At 41.2% G+C, this 27,348-nt stretch overlaps 1 protein-coding gene across 3 annotated transcripts in view; it reads left to right on the plus strand.

Annotated features, from left to right (window-relative positions):
* The window catches only part of CHRM3 (cholinergic receptor muscarinic 3), a 502,304-nt gene that overhangs the window by 326,169 nt on the left and 148,787 nt on the right, over positions 1-27,348 (plus strand). The gene's annotated exons all lie outside the window — the stretch shown is intronic.

Consider the following 27,348-nt stretch of genomic DNA (forward strand, 5'->3'; position numbering starts at 1 on the left):
GTTCACGGGTTTCATTTCCATGAGGGTTTTGCACTGACGCATCGATGTAACCCAACTTCTCTTTATCAAATCTGCATTTTGGAAAACAGCTTTTCGTCCCTTCTCTCAGCTCCATCCTCATCCCTGGTAACCTGGTGCCCTTCATTTCCTCACTCTGATGCCATCTGTAGTTGTAGGATGCACCTCTGTTTGTACAGAATTAGAGAAAAGCTGTATCACGGCATGCAAGCATCCACCGCCTCCCCACCATATGGAGAGCCCTGGCTTGTGGTCAGCCCTGGGCTTTAGTGGTGGGGATCCCAGCCAGCCAGATGGGGATTACCCATCCCAGGGTCAAGCTCAGAGAGATTTTGGGAGCCAGGGGTTTGTGTGTAAATGGGACATTAGGATACACAAACCCCAAGATGGCCAAAAACCCGTTTCTCCCGTGGGCAAGCGTGACTCTGATCTTTGGAGGGTAAATGGCATCGGTTTGGTGTTAGAAATCTGTGAGTTAGATGTTTGGATGCAGGGAATGAAATGAGAGAAAGAGGAAGAGGAAGGGAAAGAGAAAACCCAGGTAAGGCAGATCTACAACTGACTTTCTTTTGCTGGTTCTTGTGCCCTGGGAACAGAAACTGAAAACTGACCACATTGGCCCTCTCTCTGCTCTCTCTTAAGATATGTAAAGCTTACTCTGTGCACTTGGCAGAGCACTGCGTAAACAAGGAGTTGTGTATCTCTTTAAAAAGGACTTAAAAATCCACTCATGGCCTGGAAAAGATAGGTCTCATCTAAGACATGTTTGTGATGTAAAAGTCTCCATCAACACTCTGAAGCCTCTTACACATACTGTCTTTTCTGGGCTTGCTCCCTGGGAGCTTTCACTCTCCTCCCGGCCCTCCTCCCCGCCCCTACCTGCCTCCATAGATTCTGATCCTTTTGTTAATGTTCGCTGCAGGAAGCACCTAAGAATAGACTTGCTGCTCTGAGCAGATTCTATCTTGAGACGTGATGGGGTGGAGAACAGCCAAGAACATTGTAGCAAATAGGTGACCAGTTGGGCGTTTCGATATTATGTATTTGACAAGGCACACCAGCACCAGCAGGGATAAGCATTGGAAAAATGCATTGCCTCGTTCTGTTTGAAAGCTCCCTGTCATTTCAGAAGCACTTGAAAACGAGTGTGCACTGGGCTTTGCTACATCTCTCGTGGGGACTATTAATAGGAGTTCAAAACTTGTACTTGTATTGCCCTTTATATGGTAGTAGGTGGGGCGGGGGGGGGGGGGAGACAAATCCGAAAGCTTTTCTCTTCCAAAACATTACCAATCAAGCCAGCTGAAGCAGTCTCCCACCATACCCTCACATAGCTGTGAGCACTTTAGACAGGAGAGCTAAATCACATTCACTCTTAGGCACGATACTTCCTTTGTGCCCAAGATAGTATAGAATTCAGAGTGAATGAGGAAGATGAATGCAGAGGTCCCCTTACTTAGTTTGGGAAACACCCAGCTCAGCAATACTGTCAGGACATTGAACTATTCTGAAGAGCTTAGCATCCAATTACACACCCAGACAGCCTTAGTCAATACCCAGGAGTTATATATCTATTTGGCAGTGGTGAGGAGGGAATATTGTTTTAAACACTATACGGAGCGGGACACCTCGTTGGCTCAGTGGGCTAAGTCTCTGACTCTTGAGCTCAGTTCAGGTCTTGATTCCCGTGTCGTGAGCTCAAGGCCCATGTCAGACTCCTACTGAAAAAAATAAAAACAAAAGAAATACTATACTTAGAAAAATGGGGCCTGTCCCGATGATCTTGGGGGAAACAGCAACAATGATGTCAAAAACCATAGTGTCCATGTTCTTTAGCAGACTGATATTTTTTAAAAAGAGTGATTTCTCTCATACCCTGCTAGCTGGGGGAGGCTTAGCAACCAGGGGGCAGCTGACTTTGCTCTTTGCCCTGGTGTGTGATGAAAGGACATGAGCTGCTTTACACAGAAGAACGAGCCAGTGAGATGCGTGCCTGTGTGGGACCTCACTTCTCTTTGGGTGTTAATGGAGTTAAGTGTGCGAGTTTCCAAGTCAGAAAGGCATTAAGGAAGGGAACTTTTCCAAAAGGGGTGGAGCACGTGACGTGGTTGTCCTGGAAGAGTTCGTCTGCTCTGAGGCATCTGGGTGTCTCCTGCAAGGTCACTTTCTGTCATACAGCCTTCTTCCCGTCAAGGAATAGGATGTTCTCAAGTTCAGGAATGTTAGAGGCCAAAACTAAAGTTAAGAAAACTATTGTCTGTTAACACAACACCTGGAAATCTCCTCAAAATAATATTGTGAAGTGCTTTGCCCAGGGTGTGAGGAAAAATGGCGCCTTTTTTTTTTGTTGTTGTTGTTGTTTTACCATTGTTTCCCCATTTTCAAAGCTGGGAGTCTGGGATTTTGACAAGATGTTCTAGGCTCAGTCTGAGCTGCTGAGGCAGGAAACATGAGCACCGCGTGCCCTGAGGTACCACGGTCTACCAAGGAAATGGAGGGTGTTTTCACAAACAGTACTGAGGTGATGGGGAAGGTCAGGTTTAGGAAAATAAATCATTGTTGTTTTTAAAAATGTTTCCCCGAGCTTAATCTTATTATGATTCCCTGTTTTTCTTTTTTCTTGATGTATTCATATGTTTTCTTCTCAGCTCTTTGTATGTGTTCTGTATCCTTTTCGTAAGACATCTGGGTTTGAACAAATAAATGAAAGGAATTTTGTCCTTGAAGCCAATTGAATATTGGCTGAATTCAGTCAGTTAAAGCCTTTTTATTTACAATGATGCCCCCACACCCCGTTCGTATATACGTATAGTCACACCACACACACACACACACACACACACACACACACACCTTATATTTGTAGGGAAACATAGTCAAAAGCTACATTTAGCTTCACAAAGAAGAAGGTGTTATGGTAAATTAAAAGAAACTTCTTTCTAAAATGTAAATCTGATTCCATCTTGTCCATCAGCCACATCTCTGCCTGTGTCCCTATGAGGTGACGTCAGCCCCACACTCTGTGACCATCCTTGGTCCCTCATCCTGTCACCACCCTCCCCTCCAGCACAGTGGCCATGCCCATACGGCCTCACGCTGCCCCCAACCCCAGGCCTCTCTCATCTTCTGTCTGTTGCACTTGGATTCTGAGCTGTAGGTCCCAGGAGTTTACAGGGTTTTTTCCTTCAGTCGTGTGACATTTCTGCCTTCTTATCATGTCTGTGTAAAAGTAGGTGTGAACTGTGTGCCTTATGGGTCACAGACTCAAGGACCCCGCGAGGCACCAAAAAGGAACATCATAGTTTCAATCAGTCAAGACCTAATATAAGTATTGGTTTTATAATACACCTTTGGAGAAATTCCTCCAAACTTTTCAGTTTCTTTACTGATATAATGAATACATGTTTTTCTTTTCCCCTTGGGGGGTGGATAAAAAAGATAAGCCAAAACATCCTGAGCAAATGTTACAACTCATGGTGCATATGTTTTCCCTCATCTGTTTCTCTGTTGAACTTAATGCAAGAGAAACTTTATGTTAAAATGATGTATTTTAGAAAATCTCTGTATCGTTTAAATTATTTTAGGAACTGCTGTCACACTTATCTGTTGCTACAGATCCACCCCCAAAATTTAGTGACTATTGGTAATAACCACCTGCCGCCACTCACTTGGTGACAGTTTGGGCTGTTTGCAGCTGAGCAGGTCTTCTGTCCCACCTGGGGCCACTCATGCAGCTGTGGACATCTGGGGTCCAGCTGGGGCCAGATGGTCCAAGATTGTCTCACTCACCTGTATGGCTGCTAGGGGGGCTGACTGAAGACATCTCAGTTCCCCTCTGAAGGGCTGATCCAGCCCGAGAGCCAGGCTTCTGATGACAGTCTTGCCATTCTGAGAGGGGGAGAACAGAAACAGGCCTCATCATGGCCGGACTTGGAAGTTCCATACATCAGGATCGTCACATGCTCTTGGTCACAAGTCCAGCCTGGATTCTAGAGCTGCAGAAATACACTCTCCCGTGGTGGGAAAGTGCATAAATCTTTGAAAGACCTTTAACTTGCTTTCAAAGGGGAGATTACCTCACCCAAGAACTGGAGGAAATATACAGCTCTTTCCTTAATACACGAGTACCTGCGTTGTGGCAAAAACATGCCTACAAGTCCTGTAAGCCCCTGAGTTCCTGGGTTAATGATCTCATCCAGCGAGTGAATTTCTTCATATTTGGGCCAAAATGGCTTACACCGCAATATATCATTGGGATATGAGAGTCGTCACAACCTGGAAGCATTCCATGCCATCACCTGCTTAAATCCCCAGATACCCTGATGATGAACACAGTGATTTCTTTGAAGGATTTCCTGCAAGATACTGGCTCCCAGCTATCTTCTTTCCACAAGCCTTTCTAACTGCTGTGCTTCAAAACTGCAAACGGTCCAAGGACTCCCTAGACATCCTCACCATTACCCCTACGTGACCACAGATTCCACTGACATCAAAGACGAGGAGGTCTCAATAATCATCCAAAAGAAGCTCAACATCATTGGGAGACCCTTTAAGGGCACAGACAGCACACACGTTAGAGTGCACATTTTTGGTTTATTCATTGAGCGGGCAAGGTGGAACCATGGACAGAAAGTTCTAGAAGACTTGCCACCTCATGAGTTGTGCTGCAGTTTTCCTGAAATCTATTTCTTGCCAACAAAGATTTCGACTGAAATAGCAAATGCTTCTGGGCAGACAGATTCCGAGCTCTACATGTTCAAATGCCCCATCTATCAGACACCTGAGCAGTCAAGAATTTTGACAACCCTCAAACTTTGAAACCTCAGTGCACTTACCCACAAAGAGACCTCCTAGTCACTGGGTCACAATGCAGGTTGCACTGCTATGTGAGAAGAAAGAGAAATAACGTACACACCAAACCAATTAAAAAAAAAAAATCACCTGGGACCATGTTTAATCTACCACCATTGTAATGTGTGTCACATTCATTTAATGAGTAGTAAATATGCAAATAAAAGACATAACATGTTGCAAGTCTGAACATTAACGAAACAAGAGTCTGGTGTCATTTTTAAACTTCTAACAAGATTCATTTAAAAATCAGGTCCTGTGATAATTGAAAGAAAACCAAAAATCTCAATTGCTGTTGCCCATGTTACTTATTCATACTATCATTTGGTTCTATGTAAACCTTGCTGACTGAGTATAGATCTTTTTAGAATGCTATTAGTTTCTATAATTTATTAAAAGGGGAAAGAGTTTGGGGATGTGTTCAATGCCTACTAATATTTAATCAAAGCCATGACTTGGGGTCCAAAGAAAAACCAATTCTAAAAAATAACTTCCAGGGGCTCCTGGGTGGCTCAGTGGGTTAAAGCCTCTGCCTTCGGCTCTGGTCATGTTCCCAGGGTCCTAGGATCGAGCCCCCCAACAGGTTCTCTGCTTAGCTGGGAGTCTGCTTCCCCCTCCCTCTCTAGCTGCCTCTCTGCCTGCTTGTGATCTCTGTCTGTCAAACAAATAAACAAAACCTTTAAAAAACTTTGATTTAAATGGAAACTGTAACATTTGCTTATGTAATGAAGATGCCTCCATTTTACTTCTCATTTTATTTACAGTTTGCAGTCAAAGTTGAAATCAGTTTTCAAACAATACAGAGAATTTTTTTTTACTAGCGGCAGGTGACCGTTGGATACCATTCGTCGTCACTTTTTATTGTGTTCTGGGTGCTTTTCTCAATATATTCTTTTCAGTAAACTGCAGGTAAACATAAGTATCCTTTAATCATTTTAGCATTGATCATTGATGTTTTCTTGCTGGGGAAATTCAATTCCTAGTAAAAGTCGTGCAAACCTATCAACACTCTTCCATGAAACATGGCGACTAGAATACTGTGTGAGACACCCATCAGTGGGCCCCGTCATTTCCGATCCCAGCCACAACAAAGAGAAACACAGCGTCCATTTGTCAGTTACACTTCCGTGAAGCAGGGATGGAAGTCTATTTGGGGAGAATGGACCTGTCTCCAAAAGACAATATTCTTCCTCATGACCTCCACGTGTAGAGGAGATTTACAGTAAGATTTTACAGTTTCCCTCATAAAGCCAAAAAGAACCACAGCGCACATTTATTTGCTGAGAAACATTTTCCCTATTCCCACCGCCAAATTAAAGAGTCAGTTACAAATTCACTACTTCTGGCCTTGTAAGCTCACAAGTTAGTTTGAATCTGTGGAAAAATCTGAATATTTTATCTCAAATCTGACTAATTCCAAAGGAATAGTGTTAGAGATGGGCAATGGCTTATACACAATACACAAGTACAGTCCAGGGAGCTCTGTCAAGCGGTCATTGACTCATTCACCCACATCTTTGGAGAGCGCGTGGCTGGGGCACTGAGGACCGGATTTCCCTTCTGTCTCACTGTTTAATGCAGCCTATGTCATCAGCCCAAAAAGTGTTGCTATCCTGGTTCAGAAGAGAAAACTAGGTGCCATCAACAACTCGCTGCAAGTCTAGCCCTAGCAAATGCTCAGCTAGGATTTTAACACGAACCTGTCTTTTTTTCCTACCAAATCTGTGCTGTAATGTAATTTACAGTTTTAACCTTTTATCCTTCAAGGCTTTCTGCACATGTTCCCTCTCTTCTTTCAATGAACTTGCTTTTATTTGCAGATGGCATAATAACAGTTTGGGCATCCTTCCAACCAGGTCTTTATTCCTTGAGTATTTGGAAGGAAAAGGCGTTTTTCATTAACACCACTTACAAAAGGGCTTCTAGCCTCTAGAAATGACAGACCCTTAAGAAAAAACAGTTAGGGTAGGGATAACTCAACCAGTGATCCTGACTCTCTGTCCCCCAATTTTTCTCTTCTTTCCTTTTCTGGGGGTCGGGGGTTGGGCGGGGGGAGAAGATTGTCTTGCTTTTAACCATGATCTGGGCTACAGTGATTTCTCTCGTAAGTTCTCCATGGTTCTTTCTTGGAGGATTGTAGGTTTGGATCATTTTAGGAGTGATTATCTGGCCATGTGCTACTTCAAAGTTAGCTAATGATGAAATCAACAGCAACAGCTTTCATTGCACTAATGTTTATTGAGCACGAACTGCACTTTGGGTCAGCTCCCCAGGTGCACCTGGAGGACTGTAAAGATTGTGAAATCTGTGGGGCGCCTGGGTGGCTCAGTGGGTTAGAGCCTCTGCCTTCGGCTCAGGTCATGATCCCAGCATCCTGGGTTAGAGCCCCGCATCAGGCTCTCTGCTCAGCAGGGAGCATGCTTCCTCCTCTCTCTGCCTGCCTCTCTGCCTACTTGTGATCTCTGTCAAATAAATAAATTAAATATTTTTTAAAAAAATCTCAGACTGCGGGGTTATCCAGAGCATAGATCAGAAGCTAGTATGTCTAACCTCTGCTCACTTGTTGGAAGTCAGAGCAGACATTATGCCTTCCAACACACTTCTTCTGTCCTGCTCTCTAAACAGAATTCGAGCCCATCAGGCTCTGTTTGTTAGTCTCCTCTGTGGTCAAGTGTCCACTCTTTAAGGCCAATTTTTCATTTGAAGTTTAATTCCTAGAACCTACCAGAGCACCTGATGTATGTTCCTTAATAACTGACCTATGGAAATAGGGGTGTGATCTTTAGTGGGGATGGCCTGAAAATAAGAGTCCTGGGAGCTGGATCTGGGGATGGTAGCAGCTGACCTTGACTGAGAAGTTAGGACCAACTAGATCTTGAGCAGCCTTCAGATGAAGTCCCTGATTCTCCCACGTCACATGGAAGCAAGCCGAGACAGACCGGCTCGGTCATATGTTCGGAGCCACTGGTCTAGTACGTGGCAGAGTCAGGATCAGAGCCTGGATCCAAATCTACTCTCTTAAAGTTTTATTCCTTTCCCAGGCTACTCAGAAATGATCACTCCATTTCTCCTTTCCTCGGTGACTTTACTTTTTTTTTTTAGTCAAATTATTTTTATTTATTTTAATCTTGACATAATGCCCTCCATTTTAATGGTAAAATTGATATCTATTTCACTCAATGTGTGTTCACCGAGCCACTGTGTGCCCTAGGCACTATCATAAGCCTCTAGGCCCTAGAGATTCAGCCTAGTTCTTGCAGTTAAGCCCACATTCTGACCAGGGGCACAACAGCAGCAACAAAAAATGGGAATAAAGTATATAGCATGTAAGTAGGTAATAAATACCATAAGGAAAAATAGAAAAACTAGAAAAAAGGGAAGGTGCATGGGGTGGGGGTAGTGACGGGGAGTCCCTGAATTGCAGTTTTAGGTAGGGAGGTCAAGGAAAGCATCACTCAGAAGACAGCAGCTCAGCAGAGGCCTGGGGGAGTGAGGGGAGGGGCCAGTGGCTAGAGAGGAAGGTTGTTCCCAGCAGAGGGAAAAGCACAAACGTCCTGAGGCAGGAACGTGAATGGCTAGTTCAAGAAAGATCAAAGAGGCCCATGTGGCTGGAAGGTAGCCAGCACGGGGAGGTTTACTGAGAAGGGGGACAGGTGGGAGGGGAGGATTTGTTTTAGCAGTTTTCATTTTGAGATGCTTATTAAACATCCATAGGGAAAGGTGGAGGAGGCACCTAGCTAGATGCCAGATCAAGAATGCCAGGCTGAGGACATCTGGATTGGCACATCCATGCGGAAGTCCTCAGTTCATAACCATTTAAGTCTGTGGCAACCCAGAGAGGGAAGAGAACACAATGAGTTTGCCCTGGAGGAGATGGTATCTGGGCTGGATCCTGAAGAATTTGCATCAGATCAAGAAGCAGAAATCAGGGACAAGGACACAGCAGGCAAAGAGTGGACTTTGTGCGAGGACACAGGACGAGGGAAGGTTCAGAGTGCTGGAAGCAGTGTCAGACTGTAGGATGGCATGGTGTGGATGGGGTGGGAAGGGGCCGCTGGTGAGGTTAGAGAGACAGACTGGGGAGCCAGATTGCTAACATCTTTAGCCGACATGCTGAGGAATTCAGTATTTGTTCTGCAACCAGATGGGAGCCATCGAAGTCTTTTAAACAGGAATGTCACATGATTGGATACATTGTTTAAAAAAGTAACTGGCAGTACAGAGAAGGTTAAACTGAAGAAGAGGAGGCTTAACTCATGTGCATATTAACTATCAACAAGCTTGAAAGTGACAGTCACAGGACATCAGGTCAAGCACTATGGAAAGATTACAGGTACCTCTTCCTGTTGAAAAAAACATTCCTGAAGAAAAAACAATGGCCTGTGTTTAAGGTTACTTATTGTTACCACTTTTGGGAGAGCATAATATGATGGATCTGACTTCTTTTTCTTGAAGGGCTTAAATAATTTTCCTCTTAAACGGATGGTCTGGGGCCCCTGGGTGATGTTAAGCATCTGCCTTTGACTCAGGTCATGATCCCAGGGTTCTGGGATTGAGCCCCACATGGGACTCCCTGCTTGGTGGGGAAGCCTGCTTCTCCCTCTCCCACTATTTCTGCTTGTGTTCTCTCTCTCTATCTCGCTATCTCTCTCTGTCTAATAAATAAAATCTTCAAAAAAATAATAAGTAAATAAGCTGATGATCTATTTTGAAATGTGAGTACATTGTAAATACATTTCTCTCCACAGAGCGAGACCCTCGGGTGTCACAGTTAACTACTCATTTTACTTGATTCCTAAGGAAATGGATCCAACTTACTTGGGACTAAATCCCATTTTGATTTATTTTGTTAAAAATTATACTTGTTTGCTTGATAGGCAGGGGGAGAGAGAGAGATCATGAGCAGGGGAGGAGAGAGAGAAGCAATCTCCCCCCAGTGAGCTGGGAGCCCAACATGGGGCTCGATCCCAGGACCCCAAGATCAATACCTGAGCTGAAGGCAGACATTTAACCGAACAATTCACCCAGGCACCTCTCCCCATTTTGATTTAATATATGGGGGAAATTGTGGCAATCCAGAAATACCCCCATATTTTTGATCCCTGAATACCATTACTCATATCATACTGACCAAATTGCAGTATTTCTTTTTGGAAAAACAGTGGGGGGCGTCTTACCAGAGCAGAAGCTATAGGAACCAGGAATATGCATACCTTACAGCTTGTTGAAGGGAGCCCCCCACAATCAAAGAGGAGCTTATCCCTGTGTTGATAGAGTCAGAGTACAAAGTCACATTTCTTGCTTTCTTTACACATTCTGTGTCACATGAATTTTTATTTAATTTTTAAAACACTATTACATGTGTAATTTTACAAGTGACAAAATTGAGGCTCAGAGATTTAAATAACTTGGCTAAGGACAAAGAGCTCTTACCCAAGGTAATAGTTACTCCTGTTGACCTCTGCTTAGCTAGCCATGAGAAAGCATACTTGATGTGTAAAGCAAAATACCCAGAGATGGGTAGAAGGGTCCCACCAATACTGTTTCTCATAGAAGCTTCAGAATGTTGTTAATGAAGAGTGATTTGTCTCACCAATAAACATCAATTTTCCTTCTAAGTAGTTCATTCTCTCCCTCGTCAGGATGTGGTTTTAAGTATGAAAGGTCCCCAAAAAAATCAAATAAAGAGATTTTGTCTGTTTGCTCTCCAAGACTTAAAAGCCTTACTAAAGATCTGGGGCGCCTGGGTGGCTCCGTGGATTAAGCCTCTGCCTTTGGCTCAGGTCATGATCTCAGGGTTCTGGGATGGAGTCCTGCATCAGGCTCTCTGTTCAGCAGGGAGCCTGCTTCCCCCTCTCTCTCTGCCTGCCTCTCTGCCTACTTGTGATCTCTCTTTCTCTGTAAAATAAATAAATAAAACCTTTTTTAAAAAAATCTATTTAAAAAAAGTCTTACTAAAGATTAAAGTTTATTACTCCAAACATTCCAATCCACTAACAAGAAACTTGGCTCATTAATTTTGGATAATGGGTGAATTAAAAGAAAAAACTGAAATTTATTCTTGTTTGATGTAAAAAAAAATCAATTATTTGACTTTCCATATATTTAAATGGACTGATTTCTATAGTTGTTTCCTTTCCAAGGAATTTATGTCATTCATGGCACAAATACTTATTAAACACCTACTAGGCATTGTTCTGGAAACTAAATAGAGAGCAGTGAACAACATATACAGAAATTCCTGCCTTGTGAGAGCACTTAATTTTGCAATGCATTCAATTGAAGACATGCATCAGAATTACTTGTGGCACTTTGAAGATGAATCCCATCAGAATCCCATCAGAATCCTGAAACGTTTGCCTGTTTGGAAAATTTTGCAGGGTTCTGATTCGGGACCTGGGACTGGGGAGCTTTTGTAGCAGGAAATGATGATATATTATCCATCCATCCCAAACCATTCTTGCTCCTCTTTTTTTTAATCAAATGTTCACTTTCTGGTCAAACATGGAGAGCAACTTGAGAAAACACAGGGCACAAAGTTTTTGCTTTGACAATTTGTAATGTGCTCAATATTTTAAATGTATTGATGTTTCTGATCAATTTCATAAGCAGAATAATGTTTTTAATTCCATAGGAATACTGATGTGCAAAGGACTACTGTCAGAATAGGAATAAGGAAGTAATGTTATTTTAACTTGAAGAGAAACCTGTAGATTTCACTGTTTTGTAAAATTGTACTTGATTATCAGCTATATAGATAATTATATATGATTATATATGACATATATATGATCATATATGATATATAGTCATATATAATCATATAGACAAGATATGGTGTATCTTGTCTAGTTTTGTCTAGTATCTTGTCTAGTTTTGCTTTCGTTGCCTCTGTGTTTGATGTCATTTCCAAGTAATCATTAGCAAGACCCATGTCACAATTTTCTTCCATGCTTTCTTCTAAGAATTTTATAGTTTCAGTCTCATTTTATGTGTCTTTTTTTAAAAGATTTTGTTTATTTATTTTACAGACAGAGATCACAAATAGTCAGAGAAGCAGGCAGAGAGAGGGAAGCAGGCTCCCTGCTGAGCAGAGAGCCCAATGCAGGGCTTGATCCCAGGACCCTGAGACCATGACCTGAGCCGAAGGCAGAGGCTTAACCCACTGAGCCACCCAGGCTCCCCTGCTATTGAGGTCTCTTAAACCACCACTCAGGAAGAAAGTGTGCACACACAGGCCCATTATCTGCACTACTTTGAAATGTATTGGGTGTTAACAGCTTATCATTAATCCTCACGTTGAGAGTCACATTCCTCATTTTTGTTTTATTTTGTCTTTCCCAACATCAATTCTCTCTTGTTGTGAAGGCAGTTTTTTATGGTCACTTTTTCCTCATTCTCAGGCCGATCAACCTACCATCATATGGTAGGCTTTTGTTCAGCTCTTGTTCTAGTAAGGGGATAAATCATAATACCCATCTGTCCTTGACTCTTTTTAATTCCATAGAAGTTTTAAATATACAATGTTTTTCAGTTAATGAAATGTCAGGACAGTTAAGTAGTAAATTCTGTGCAGAAGTCGATTTCTAGGTCAGAAAAATTCCAACTATGAAGTTATTAACTGGAATCAATTAGCATATAAGTTATTTCATTGTCACTTCAGTGTTAGGAAGGAAAAAAGGAACAGCGAGGGAATATATGATTAGTCCAAAATGGATGGATAGAATTCATTAGACAAATATAATTAGCCTTTAAACACCAACATCATTTAAAAAGAAACAATTAGGAGAAGACAAAGGAGGTTTATGCAAATCCTGGTGTGCCTTGTTTTATGAGTTAGCCTTGTCTAGATTTATGCAGGGCTGAAATACTTGACCTTCGTGTCAAGTGGATGGCTTTTCTGAGGGGGACATGATTTCTGTGCAGTATCAAGGCTATACTTGTGACTCTGTGAAAGGTTCAACTCTGTGAAAACAGGCATTGAAATGAGCATCAGTAGGAGCGCCTAGGTGGCTCATTTGGTTAAAGATCTGCTTTGGGCTCAGGTCGTGATCCCAAGGTCCTGGGATCGAGTCCCAAATCAGGTTCCCTGCTCAATGGAGAGTTCGCTTCTCCCTCTCCTTCTGTACCTCTCCCACCCTCTGGCTTTCTTTCCTCTTCCTCCCCTTTTCCCTTCTCCCCCCATTCATAGGTTTGCCCTGGTGTGGTAAGCACACACACACACTCACTCTCTCTGTCTCTCAAATAAATAAATAAAATCTTTTAAAAAAAAAAGAAGGAAAGGAAGGAAGGAAGGAAGGAAGGAAGAAAGAAAGAAAGAAAGAAAGAAAGAAAGAAAGAAAGAAGCAGCATATACTGAAATGCATAGGAAAGATGACTCCCTGTTAGGGTCCAGGTGAGGAAAGCCCATGCAACAAGCAGCGTAGCTGCCTAAAACTCAGGCAGGATTTTTCCCCCAAGATTTGTTTTATATTTTAATAAAATGTGGGTTTGGGTTCAGCAGTACTTGACAAAGAAAGAGGAATCATTATCAGTCGTGAAACTTTACCTTTTGACCCCTGACAACTTTGCAATAGTGAGCTTCAGTGGAATCTCCCTTTTTGTTTTTGTTTTTGTTTTTTTTCTCTTGGGAGACTGGTTTTGATCAGACTGCTGTGCATGCTGAATTATGCTCACAAATCCTAAAGTAGGAAAGCAGAAGTGTTCTCATTATCACTCCGAACAGTGAAACGCTTGGCATAAAGTTTCAGGGGTAGCTTTGCATCGGGTGGGAGCATCTGAGCTTTGGGGTGCTGGAAACCCTTTTTAACAACGGTAGTTTAATCGCGAGCCAGAACAACTGTATTGTTAAGAGTTTCTGTTGTAAATAAAATTAAAACTTAGGTTGGACATCTTGACCTCACATTATAAAATGCCCATTTAAGGTATTAAGGAACTTACTTAGGTAGGACACCTTGACCTCAGATTATAAAATGACCATTTAAGTTATCGAAGAACTTTACCTGCCCAAATGGGTAGAAGATATTTGAGTCATAAGGCCCTTTCTGAATGATACAAAGGAAGCCAAGACCACAGGCTTTGAGTCTCAGTTAGTGGTTAGGATAGTCCATGATGGCTGTTGAAGAAATGATTATTTGTAGGTGGAATTTTTATTAATGGGGATAATACTTGTGCAATTCCTTCAAGCTTTATCTTAAATGTCACCCATTCTGTGACACCTCTTCTTCCCACTCTCTTCTGGAACGCAGCTTTTCCTACCTGCTCTGATGGGTGTGTACCTCCATCTTTCTACCTGTAATTCAGCATCAGAGTTTGCAACCTAGTTGATGGACTGGCTGGAAAAGGATTTAGTAAATGCAACAAGATACGTTATAAGATGTAACGTGTGTGTGTGTGTGTGAATCATGTATATATATAATGTGTATATAACATGTAACATATAACATGTAACAAGATACAATATAAACAAGATGCAAATGAAAAATGATAAACGTTAGACAAGTAGATATAAATGTGCTTGGAGAAGTACTTCATGTACGTTGGAAGGAAGTACATGAAAGACTATTAAAAATAAGATTGAAAAAAAAAAGTCACAGGCAGAACCCACAGTAAAAGCATTCTCTAGGAAGACTCTAGTGATGTGTATTTATTGTCAAATGCATTTTTGCAATTTATTTAGAAGTTTCTTTAACAACTTATGTTGCTGCCATTATTTATTTGGTCAGCTCTCCAAATTCCATTTTTGTGTGAGGATTTCCCCTTCAAGGATTCCACATTGCACTCCCCGAACATATTCTTCACACCAAATGTCTCCTGATGGATTCTTTCAGCTTACCCTTAACAAAGGAAAAGATGCCAGATCAAGATGTATACAGTAATTACCCCTTGAGAGGACATGCATGGAAGAGTCATGGCCACCTCCTGTTTGCATCTTCTGTGTTGCTCTAAGGGAAACAAGGGTGCCAGCCCACCTGTCCATGTCTGCCATTCAATTTCTGCAGTGTATATCTGCAATTTACATCAGTTATCTTTTTTTTTAAGATTTTATTTATTCATTTGACAGAGAGAGAGGTCACAAGCAGGCAAAGAGGCAGAGGGGCGGGGGGATGCAGGCTCCCCGACGAGCAGAGAGCCCAATGCAGGGCTCAATCCCAGGAACCCAAGAGCATGACCTAGCTGAAGGCAGAAGCTTAACCTACTGAGCCACCCAGGCGCCCCTACATCAGTCATCTTAAACTGACTTGTGCTGATGAGCTAAGAACTAGTGGATAGCAGTCCTCTTGATAAAGTTCATATTTCTGGGATTCTTAGATTTTTATCAAAATGTTTTTACTCCTAACATCATTTCTTTGAGATGCTGGAATTGTGGGCCACTGCCCATTTGTATAACCGGGTAGTGTAACTCCACAGAAACAATGATCAGGTCAGAAGAAAGAACATAAGGAAAGGCTCAGACAGACAGACGTGCACTTTCATGTCAGCTTCACCAAGTTATTCAAGGACCCTCCACATTCTCATCTACAAAAGGGGGTCAACAATGCTGTCTACCTAAGACGGTTTGTATGACTAAATAATATAATCCAGGGAAAGTGTTTAACATTCGGTGGAGCACAGACTAAGCATTTAAAACTAGGAGCTATAATAATAACCCATTGTTACTTTAAAGTAATGTGACAAAACACAAGAGAGAATTAATTTGCTGGAAGAGTCCATCAGGACTATGTGTTAGATGGGGAATGCTACGCCACTCTAGCAAAAGATCCGTTGTAGTTCAGGAGCTCAAGGAAGCAGAAGTTTATGTATTGTCTGCATAAAGGTCTTCAAGGGCTGTTCCAAGTCAGTGAGTTCTACATCGTGAGGTCATTTTCCAGGTCTCCCTAGTTAGTATCATTCCAGCACACAGAGAGGACAAAGAACATGGAGGCACCAAGTTAGGAAATTTGGGGTCAGGCATGGAAGTGACATCTGTCCAAGCAGACCCCACTGGGGAAGAGCAGTCACAAAGCTGTGTACCACGGCAAGGAATGTGGCTGGGCGATCATACTTCTGCTTCTTTGGAAGACAAGGAGAGTGAATTTTCCTTGAGTTGTTAGTCTTCTGTGGGGAGATTGGCAGAACACACACAAGCCCAAGGAAGTTGCCTCCTTGGGAAGTTTGTGAGTCAAGCCTGTCTCAAGCATAGAGTCTTGTGGTTTTCTTTTTATTAAATGAGAAGTGGGAATAAACCATTTACACAATCACTTCTAGTTCTTGGTACCATAGAATTAGAGAATACTGACTTTTAGCAAAATACCACTTTGGTTAAATATTTTCCTAATTGAACAATCGCCAACAAAAATATAGGGTAAGTGCTGTAAGGATTTATTTTGTTTTCCATTTTCAAATATGAAATAACATTAAGCGAAGTTAGGACAAACAACTGCAAAATTTATCCATCCAAACATTCTTAAAAACAAAATAGAAAAGGTTAACACATGCCAGTTTTCCTAAGCTGTTTTTCTAAATTGGAAAATCCTGAAATTCCTATGATTGTCTGTTAGATGGGATCATTGTATTTTTTAAATATTTTTTCACCAGGCTTCAGCTGTTGTGGGATTCACATCAGAAATCAAAGAGAAAAGGGATTAAGGTCAGGGTTAGTGTTAGATTTTTCAGATCTTGGTTAAGGGAATGAAAAACTTCAAGATAGACACTATTTTTTATTAATATTTACATATAAGAAGCTAGGTGATGTTTTTTAAAAATTCCTCTTTTGGGCAGCACAGTATTTGTCGGGAGGAAGGACTTTGATAAACTGCCAAAGGTAGAGGGCAAGACCGCAGGGGCGTAAACTACTCCACGTTAGATTAGAATGATTTCTGTTCCTTCTGAAATCTAGAGTGAGCATAGGAATCTCTTCCAAGGAATTTGGCATTGGGAATATGGAGATTTCATTATAGTTTCCTGGAGTAGGAATTGTCTCTGTCTTGTTCACTAGGACACAACCCCAGCATTTAGAGGGATGCCTGAGACACTATAGATATAAATATAAATATTTATCGCTACAGACAGAGATGGTAAGTTCTCATATTTTGTCGAATGCATGGTTGGTTATAGAAGTTGGAGCATCCGGGAAGCCTCCGTTTACTCGTTTACTCCTGGGTTATAATAAGAAACGTGTAGGTGGAGAAGATGTCATTTAGCAAATGAACATAGTTGCTACAAAGACAACAGTGGATATTTCCCAAGGGGTTTTTTTTTTTTTTAAGACAGAGTAAGAAAAGTAACACAGTAGAAGTAAACTGTTTGATCTGTTGACATTTTGAGTATCCTAAGTCATGTGTGACTGAGCCCTTTTGATTCTAGGCATCTTAGATGGTTGTTAGAGGCTTTGCTGTGTCCGTTCACTTACTCATTTATTTGTTTTCTTTACAGTATTTATTTATGCCAGACACTGTGCTTATTAGCACTGTGATTATAGTGACAAACACTGGGGCAAGACGGTGTTTGATGAGCTTATAGTCCAGGGGCCAATACAGATAATACACTTATTAGTATACAATACTAATACAATAATACATATATATATAATATACAATACATATACAGTCATATACTTATTAGTATATGCAGACTTGTCTGTGTGTTTATATACAGGGTTAATCTAGGATATGTAGGATTTTTTAATTAAGAGATCCTCTGAACAAATGTCTTTTTTTTTTTTTAAGATTTTATTTATTTAACAGAGAGAGAGATCACAAGTAGGCAGAGAGGCAGGCAGAGAGAGAGGGTGAAGCAGGCTTCCGGTTGAGCAGAGAGCCCGATGCGGGGCTCGATCCCAGGACCCTGAGATCACGACCTGAGCTGAAGGCAGAGGCTTAACCCGCTGAGCCACCCAGGTGCCCCCGAACAAATGTCTTTCAATTGCAATGGCTGGAACAAATGAAATGTGTCTGATAGCCATGATTAGAAACTGTAAAGATTTGAGTACCAGGTGGACAAATAATTTGGAACCTAAACACCTTCGCATATTGGCTCAGCAATCATTTCATGGCCCTCCCAGTTGCTAATTGTCCCCTGTATAGTTGTTGTTGGGATGGTGGTGGCAGGAATGGTCCTGCAGACGTTTCAGGACAGCACAGTGTCTGAAGTGGCCCTCACATGGGGCTGGTACGACCCCTCCAAGAGGCACTCGCAAATATGCTGGTGCATTTTCATTTCCCACAATGACTACCCGCTCCTTGGATGTCCTAGGGTACGCTGACAGCTCAGTACTCCGGAGAGTTGTTCGGTCCCAAATGACACTGGCTTTCCATTAAGAAGCACTAGACAGATCAAGTCCTTTTTTTTTTTTTTCCCCATTACTGTGTTCTGAAGATTCTGCTTTAAATATTTGTCTTTGGCTAAGCATGGACAATCCATTCACACCCTGGAACACAGGACAAAAAGAATCACACCAGAATCAGTAAGAATTAGTGCTATGTTCATGAAGGGAACAGTGATCTTGGGGTCACTCCGACCTTAGGACACCAAGGAAGAAAAACTTAAAATCTTTGAGTTATGGGCTAGTCCTTCAGAGGCTGAAAGAGACAGAAGAAGGGAGGAAGGTTTTCTTTCATAGTTTGTCTGATGATGGAAAAAAGAGGCCTGATCTTATTCTCAGGTTAAGACCATTAATGAATTTAAAATGTACAGACCCAAGGCTGTCCTACCCGGTCTTAAAAGGATTATGGATTGGATTAAGGGACTTTTCTGTTCCAGCAAAGCTTACACGAACTTTCCTACTTTATTGAGGTAGAATTCTCTTTAATTTTAATGCGATTTATCTTTTCTTTGTTCTCTTAAAACCAAATCCTAGGCATGTCCTTATCAATGCTGCTATAACCAGGTTAAATATTCTGGAGGACTCTTTTTTGAGGGAAATCTTTTCAGAACCACTGGGGATGTTATGATCAACACTCTGAAATGTTTCCTTTACCTTAGGTATGTCAGGCCCTGAGGCTGAATGTTGTAAACCATTGTGTTTTATTTCAGTAACACAATAAAACTCACTTATCAGGAAGTCCCTTATCTGTCAACCTCAAATATCTAAGATAGAGTAGACCCAAGCAACAAAGTGCCTGATTTTTATGCCAAAAATGAAAAACTTTCAGGCTCTCCTGGGAGTCAGTGAATTCTCAGTTTGTATACAGTTCTAAGAAGCTTGGTGATCTGTTTCCTTAGCCCACAATGGACTGAATGCCCGGACAGAGACCTGTAGAATTCAGGCTGCAGACCGAAGCAGGACTGCCCACAGCCTAGCAAGGAAGAGGTACAGGACGAGGGTACCACACGTTTATTTGAAAACAGTAAGGAAACTCAAAAACCATCGGAGTTTGGAACTGGGTTTTTTTTTTTTTTTTTGTCCAGAGGAGCCATCCAGCTACACAGTCCCTGAAACACTACATGTTCCCTAGGTATGGTCCTTCATGATCACAGTAACAGCATGAAAAGAAGCAAGAGAACTTTTACGAGGTTCCCCTCCAATATGTATTTTTTTAACGACTTTGTAATTTCTAAAAATTGTGCTGGTATAAGACTAAGCCACAGTTGTCTGGCGGGGGAGAAGAAACGCTTATTTAGACTAGTTTACTCCCTAATAAAACCAGATTGATGGGGCAGTTATATGTGAAATTTAGTTTGGAAAACCACCTTTGGATGTGGGAATTATTCAAAACTAAACACAGCAAATTCTGCATTTTCTTATGCCCTCCTCACAAGATATTTGTCTTTCTGACTTAGAGATTTCTTGATACCGTGTGTAGTTGACTTGATTTCCTCATGAGCACATTTCACTGTGTCATGACGGAATCTCAGGCTAACCTGAATCTTTGGGCTTGTTCATACGTGAACCCACAATTTCCAACACCCTTAGAACTGAGGGAGAGAATGTCTTTTATTCATCGTGCACCAGCCTCGGTAAAGAGAATTGAGGAACTGGGCTGAAATCAAATGCCACCCAAGTGGAAAATACCAGTTATGTAATAATTAAAGCTTACATATTGGATTATTTTTATCTCTTTATTAGTAACTCTTAGATTAGTATAATTGCATTTATGGAGTACGTTCTGCCTATCAATTTATTTCAGAAGGGCTAATCAGTACTGACAGAGTAAAATGCATAGCCCTAAAATGTTTGTTATATTGGATCACTATTGTTCTAGTACCCCATATCTAATAAGGAAGAAAAATAGACTATTATTGAAATAATGATCAACTGTGGGTGGCGGTGGGCTCTGAAAGAATGAACTGGATGCTGAGTGTAGCAAAGATGGGACGGGCTGCCCTGTTTTCTGCCTGAAGTTTTGAGGTCTCGAACCACCCAGTTGCAGTTAAATTGTGGTACCCACAGTGCGCAACATCAGTAAACTCTTGTCCTTAATCCCTTCTCATCTTACTCTTGCCTAAGTCTTTTTTACAGAATATTTCTGCCCTCTTACTACACCAAGGTAAACATTTTAAACTATTACCACTAGCTAAGGAGGAAATACCGAGGTGTAGGTTATCTGCATTTTTTTTTAAGATTTTATTTATTTATTTGACAGAGATCACAAGTAGGCAGAGAGGCAGGCAGAGAGAGAGGAGGAAGCAGGCTCCCTGCTGAGCAAAGAGCCTGACGTGGGGCTCTATCCCAGGACCCTGGGATTATGACCTGAGCCAAAGGCAAAGGCTTTAACCCCCTGAGCCACCCAGGCGCCCCTTATCTGCATTTTTAAGCAGTGGACAAGTGAGTTGTAATCGTCGGAGAGTATTGTCAATATAAACCGTCTATTTAAATAGACCACATGCCTTGCTATACCCTCCTTTTCTCTCTTGAAAATAAAATACCATTTTCTTTCATATAACAATGTCATGAATATTATTTGTGAAGGATTTTGAGGGTTTCAAGGCAAAGGTTCTGAAGGCTTTTGAGAACAAAAATGAATATTGTTGCAGTTTTCAATTGACCTCCCTTATCCATGAAATAGTTTCAAATTCATATTTATCCCAGACTTTCTTTGATTGTTCACTCAAGGAGTGAGGCACTGAAAATCAGCTTTCCACGAATCCTAACTTCTCTTTACTAATGAATGAGTCTATATGTCAGCATTCAATATTGACACTCTTTTAAAATAACCATAGGGAAGACATCCTGATTAAGAATGTTTGGATTGGGGGGCACCTGGGTGGCTCCGTTGGTTAAGCGTCTGACGCTTGGTTTTGGCTCGGGTTTTGATCTCTCAGTTGTGGGGTTGAGTCCCACATGGGCTCTGCGCTCATACGGAGTCTGTTTCTTATTCTCTTTGCCTCCCCCTCTGCGCCTCCCCCTGCTCGCTCATGCTTTCTTGCCCTCTCTCTCTAAAACAAATAAAATCTTAAAAAAAAAAAAAAAGCATTTCTGGATGATAGATGTGAAAGTTATTTTTTAAGTACTTGCCAGGGGCTATCTAAAATAGGAGTTCAATATAAACAATCCATTTTAATCCTTCGCTTTTCTTACCTTAAAGCTCAGTAAACATTTGGTCATTGAATATTGAATGCTAATGCATTCTGTTTGCCCATCTCATGAAAGAGACAAAGGGAGGCAGGTACCTTAATAAAGGCAGCAGGGACTTAAGCACTTAATCCTTGTGAAATGAAGATGTTTAAGTGCCACTCACTCTTCCTGAGTGACTCTTGGGTCAGAAGCAGTCAGTCAACTGCAAACATCTTATGTGCAGTTAAGAAATCCAAGTTAATTTGTAGAATTAAATAATTCCCAGCACTGCCCAACAAAACAGTAACAGATCTTAGCAGTTTGTTGCATAAATTGCAATTATTGGAGGTGGTTGGTAATGCTGAATATCTAATGCAACTCTTCTGAACTTGGCACGAAGGCTGGGCACAGCCTAGTCTCACTGACCATTATTCAGTCAAGGCTAACACATCGCAGAGGAGTACTCTCTGTTGCCTGTCACCAGTGTAACCTCAGCCTCTGACATCTGCCCCCTCAAATCCAAACAGGAATGTAGAAATTTAGCTAGCTACCTAGATTTTTTTCAGAACGAGAATCAAATATCCAAATTGAAGACCCCAGTTGAGGGTAGATTGGGGATAAGGAAAAGCTTGCCTTGACCTTAGATAATTCTTTTCAAGGACTATAGCTCTTGAAACTTTAAATAAATGTCTCAAAATTGTCATTAGGAAAGAACCTTCTGTATCTGGCATTTTTTAACCATTGTGTCTTAAGTGGTAGGCAGGACATATATTTTGTTCCCCTCTGTCTCCGCTTGCAGCATCGAACTCTCGGCCCTACATAGTAGCTCTTGGCGAATGAATGCTGAGTCAGTCCCCAGCAACCAAGGTGGAAAATGGTTGGCAACGGCTTACTGGAACATGAACACATAAAAACATACATGTAAATGATTCCACATTTACCCGTCATTCTAAGAGTTATCTTCATGCCTCACAAGGTTCAAATAACTGAAATTGTTAAATGCTTGAATTTTTTTTAAATTGGCTTATCTATCAAAAGCCCTTTGGAATATAACTGGTAACACCTCCGTGTCTGAGGTTGAGCATTCAGATTTATAAATGGCTCCATACCCAAATCATATTATTTTATAACAATACTGGTTTTGGTTTTCTTCTTCCCCTGTTAGGAAAACTCTTTTTTTTTTTTTTTTAAGATTTTATTTATTTATTTATTTGACAGAAAGACACAGAGATAGAGGGAACACAAGCAGGGGGAGTGGGAGAGGGAGAAGCAGACTTCCCGCCAAGCAGGGAGCCCTATGTGAGCCTCCATCCCAGGACCCTGGGATCATGACTGGAGCCGAAGGCAGCCGCCTAATGACTGAGTCACCCAGGCGCCCAGGAAAATTCTTATATTATAGACCCTATTGTGATTTTGGTAAATTATTGCCATTACAGGTGAATCTCAGAAGCAGACAACTTTGTTTTATAAATATTCACATAGTAGAAGTTGGACTTGGTGAATGCGATCCTCAGTTCTCACACAGCTGTCTATAGAAGGCCTCCTCTCAGGAAACTCAAAGCTTGAAGCATCTTTTGGAAGGGATCTGGGAATGAGCTGTACAAACTATCTTCTAATCAGGTCCTTGGTGCTTGAACTAATAGGTTCCCCTCCGTGTCTGAGGTTGAGCATTCAGATTTATAAATGGCTCCATACCCAAATCATAAAAGCAGGGGTGGGCATCTTCCTCCTAACTCTGTGGTTCACTTAAGAGGGTCCGGAAGGCTTGTGGACGTCAGCAGAAAGGAAACTCATACTTTAAAATGCATGCAAACAGAGTTTGGGCTGAAAGTTAACTCAGTAACAAGCTTTTTTTTTTTTTTTAAAGATTTTATTTGTTTGACAGAAAGAAATCACAAGTAGATGGAGAGGCAGGCAGAGAGAGAGAGAGGGAAGCAGGCTCTCTGCTGAGCAGAGAGCCCGATGCGGGACTCGATCCCAGGACTCTGAGATCATGACCTGAGCCGAAGGCAGCGGCTTAACCCACTGAGCCACCCAGGTGTCCCAGTAACAAGCTTTTTAATATATCATCTCTTCATTCACTATTACCTGGGCTTTTGTTTTGTATCAGTTTATCAAAGAGGAAGCAAGGCTATGGATGGGTACCAGTCATACTTTAAGAAAGGAAGTATAAGCAAAAAATAATAATAATAAGTAAATAAAATGAGGGGCCTTCAGTATGCTGAATAAAAAATGGCCATGTAACCACAAAACGAGAGATTACAGAAACTACCCCATTTTCCAACCTTTTTATCATCCAAGATGGAACAACACTGACCGTATCTTTTCAGATCCCTAAATTTGGTCGGCAGTTTGTGCATAAAAACAGCAACAGTCATCATATTGTTACTCTCAATCTGTTTTGAAAGAAACTATAAAATTAGGAGATTTTGAAATGGGCACATGGGTGTGGCTGTGCCCTGTGTTGTGTTTTCGCAGGGGCAGGAAGTCACAGGGGAAATGAGTGCCGGCCTCGTGCTCTTTCCTTACAACTGAATTTTGAGTACTTAGCTGAGGAAGGAGTAAGCATGTCATTTTTTTACGTAGGCCTCATGGAATAATTTGTAGCCAGCTTCTAAGATGTGTCTTTTATTGTCCGTGGATCTATTTATATTTAATGGTCATATTATCAATAATTATAGTTTTCTGTAATATATTGTTATATAATACATAATTTTACATATATACACACATGCACATGCATGCACACACGCACACACACCAAAATTTGGCACACCAGTTGGTTCTCCAGTATTTAATCAGGACAGGGTTTCTAAAATACAGGGCAGCAGCATATCATCCCATTTTAAAATTTCCATGGGGTGTCCGGGTGGCTCAGTGAGTTAAGCCTCTGCCTTCGGCTCAGGTCTTGATCTCAGGGTCTTGGATCGAGCCCCACATCAGGCTCTCAGCTCAGCAGGGAGCCTCCTTTCCTCTCTCTCTGCCTACTTGTGATCTATCAAATAAATAAATAAAATATTTAAAAATAAATAAATAAAAATATAAAATTTACACAGATGTGCCAACTGGGCTTTAAAAAAATCATTTATTTTAGCATGAAAGTCAAGGGGTCCTTCAGTCTGTTGTCACCTGTCTTTCCACCCTCTTGGCCACTCTGCCCTTCCGTGAACCGCCCTGGTACCTTTCTGGTATGCTCCCTGATTTCACAGCACCTCTTCTCACCTGCATACCTTTTTACATTAGTGAACTCCATCTCTTCTCCTTCTGTCACCCTTGTGTTTGAGCTGTCCTCTGAGTTCCAGGTGGACGGCTGGTTTTTCTCTCAGAAGGGGTTGCTCTTTTTGCTTGTGGTTTGCATTGACTCTGACCAGGGTCTCTAGTCATAGATATGTATACATCTATATATATATATTTTTTTAACCTTTTCTGCTCCACATTATTGGTGTTTTTCTCCAGGTGCTTTTAGAATTTTCTCTTTATCCCTGGTTTGAAGCAATTTGATCATGATGTCCCCTGGTGTATTTTTTTTTCCTATTTCTTCTCTTGGGCATTTTTGGAGGTCCTTGAATCTGTGGGTGTATAGTTTTCATCAGATTTGGAAATTTTTCTGTCAGTATATCTTCAAACATTTTGTCTACCCCCCTTCCTCCCCATTCTGTCCCCTTTTAGGGAAATCTCATTCCCATTCATTTGGTCTCTGATGTCCCATTTCTCACTGAAGCTCCATTCTTTTTTCTTTTTTTTTAATATCAGACACTGTATATTTTTCCTACAGAAGTTTGATTTGAGTCTTTTTTTTTTTACTTTAGTTTTATTAGAGAGAGAGAGAGTACAAGTAGGCAGAGAAGAAGGCAGAGAAATAAGAGGAAAGCAGGCTCCCTGCTGAGCTGAGAGCCTGATGTGGGGCTTGATCCCAGGACCCCGAGATCATGACCTGAGCTGAAGGTAGAGGCTTAACCCACTGAGTCACCCAGATGCCCCTTGATTTTTATTTTTTTAAAGATTTTATTTATCCATTTGAGAGAGAGAAAGTGCAGCAGACAGAGAGAGAAGCAGGCCACCTGCCGTCCAAGGAGACTGATACAGGATTCGATCTCAAGACTTTGGAATCACGATCCAAGTCCATGAACCACCCAGGCATCTCTGATTTGGTTCTTCTTATGTCTTGTATGATCCTGTTACCATCCTCCTACTTTACTTTCTCAACACTGTGTGTGTGTGTGTGTGTGTGTGTGTGTGTGTGTGTGTGTGTAAGCTCCTTCAATGTCCTTATCTACTAATGATGCCATCAGTTTCACATCCAGACTCATTTCTATTGATTCTCTCTTCATTAGAGATCACACATTTCTGTTTGTTTGCATGTCTCAGGACTTTTAGATTTGATGCCAGACATTGTGAATTTTATTCTATGGGTTACTGTTACTTTATATCCCTCTAAAATGTTTTATCTTTGTTCTGGGATGCATTTAAGTTGGAAACACCTCAAGCTCTTTGATACTTCTGTTTAACGTTTTTAGGAGACTCCCAGAAAGTCTCTGGTCTAAAGTTACTCTGGCCTTACTCCTGCAGTGGTGCCTTCGGAGTGCTTTACCAGATGTCCCGCGCATCAGAAGACCTGTCCACTCCAGATGGGTGAAATACAAATTCTTCCCAGCCTGTGTATTCTGAAGATTGCTTTGATACTCCTTTCTTGGGGTCCATCTCCCAACCTCGGGTCGTTTCCTTCTGCCCACGCAGTGGGCAGTCACACCCAACAGAATTCCAGAACTCTCCCTCTCTTTGCAGCTCCTCAAATCCTAGTTCAGCCATCACGTCCCAAATGAGAGTCTGTGGATTTCTTTTCTCCCCAAGAGAAGTGTTTATGACTTCGTCTCCAGTTTTTCAGCTTTTCACTTTACCTAGCATTATGGCATGTCTCTGTTTTATTTTGTATTATTCCTTGAGGCTTACAAGTTACCTCTCAATAAATTACAAGCCCCTTGAGAGCAGAATCCATGACACACCCTTTTCAAAGTCCCCACTGCACATCACAAAATGTGTAGTGCGCACACGGTGCATCATAAAGGTCAATGGAATGAATGAATAAAGGCATTTGTCATATGTCCTCATTAATTAATGTGGGAGAATTTGGGCCTCTGTCTAACATTGCAGGAAAATGAAATACATTTTCCAATAGTTGCCTTTGCTCAGCTTTCTCCCCCTCAGTCTTTCTGCATAATTTCACGAGTGACAGGAAGGAGGGCATAATAAGCACATTCATTAAATTTGTAGAGGATTCCAAATCCAAAGGGAATCATAATCTCAAAATATAAGATTAGGGTTAATTATATCCTTGGCAAGTAGGATGAGCAATCACAAAGTAAGTAAAATTAAATGAAACTACAAGGTATTAAATTTTAGAAAGAAATTAAGCCACCTGCCATGATAGAGATGGTTGGAACCACGTAAGATTGTAGAAGCTATAGTGAATCACAAGCTGAAAATGTGTCAAAAATGAAATTTCCTGTTGTTATAAGATGCTTTGTAAAAGTGGCAAAGATAATTATCCTTTTACAGTCATAATTGTACAACCCTTATAAAATCCTGTGGCAGTTTTTGAGGCCTGTTTTTTATAGCATTAGCAAATATAGGGATTTAAGATGAAAGCTATTAAATTGTTGCAAATGGAACCCATGAAGAGAACTTATTCCCTTTTTCCCTTTTGCTCTTTTATTTTTCTGCAAGAACAAGGTGCACATATAGAAAATTAGCTTCCTGTAACAAAGAAAACATGCAAACAAAAAGGAACAACCACTGCCTATAACTGAAACCAAAGCACTAGCCTTAGCGTTGGGAGACAGTAAGTGAGAAACATGACATTGACTAGCATTTAAGTGGGGGCTGCACTGACCTCTTTCAGGCATGCAAAAGAGTATCTAGCATTCAAATAGCTTTTTTAACTTTTCAGTATATCATAAATATAATATCTAAACCTCACAGTGAATTTGTGAAATATTATTTCCATT

Source organism: Mustela lutreola, chromosome 4 (genome assembly GCF_030435805.1).
Source record: "Mustela lutreola isolate mMusLut2 chromosome 4, mMusLut2.pri, whole genome shotgun sequence".
NCBI lineage: Eukaryota > Metazoa > Chordata > Mammalia > Carnivora > Mustelidae > Mustela > Mustela lutreola.